We start from the raw sequence: 699 nt of genomic DNA on the forward strand, positions 1-699 counted from the left end.
ACCAACCAGAGAGGAAACATCCCTGAGACTCCTCAACGGTCATAGCTACTACGGTAAGCTGAAAAATCTGGATTCATTTTCACAACACCGTGTGAGAAAACCCAGTTTCTCAAGCGCTTCGAGTCCAAATAGCAACAGTAGTTCAGACTCAATAAGCTCAATTAGAATCATGCCCACATCACAAAAAGACAAAGTCGAAACTATTGAAACCGTTTCTACAAACGGAGGTACGGACAATTCGATTCGTGCCATACTCGACGTAATTCAAAAACAAATTGAAATTCTTGCGCAACGTGTAGAAGAGACACAATGGACGGCCGACAGTGAAAATAAGAAGCGTGCAGCGGAAATAGAACTATTAGGCAAAAATATCTCTAAAATAAAAATAGGACGCGACGCTACTACAGAACTAGGCTCCCTTATTACTATGGACGAATCTGTTGCCGCGAGAGATAGAACTTCCCCACCATGCGTTCCAATTCGAACAGAAGAAGACAACCATCCCTCTTACGAAGACCGTCCACCGCAATTCGCCTCTCCGAGCTTACGGGCCAAAGACGCGATAGTATGTATTCCGCAATTAAACGGCGAAGACAATATCGGAGTAGAAGAATTCATACGCGAAGTACGCGAATTACGAGCCATGTGTAGCGAACCCACGTTACTATTAAAAATGATCAAAATAGGGAAAATCACGGG

This window comes from Bombus bifarius, unplaced genomic scaffold, assembly GCF_011952205.1.
Source record: "Bombus bifarius isolate JDL3187 unplaced genomic scaffold, Bbif_JDL3187 scf7180000009341_frag, whole genome shotgun sequence".
Taxonomy (NCBI): Eukaryota; Metazoa; Arthropoda; class Insecta; order Hymenoptera; family Apidae; genus Bombus; species Bombus bifarius.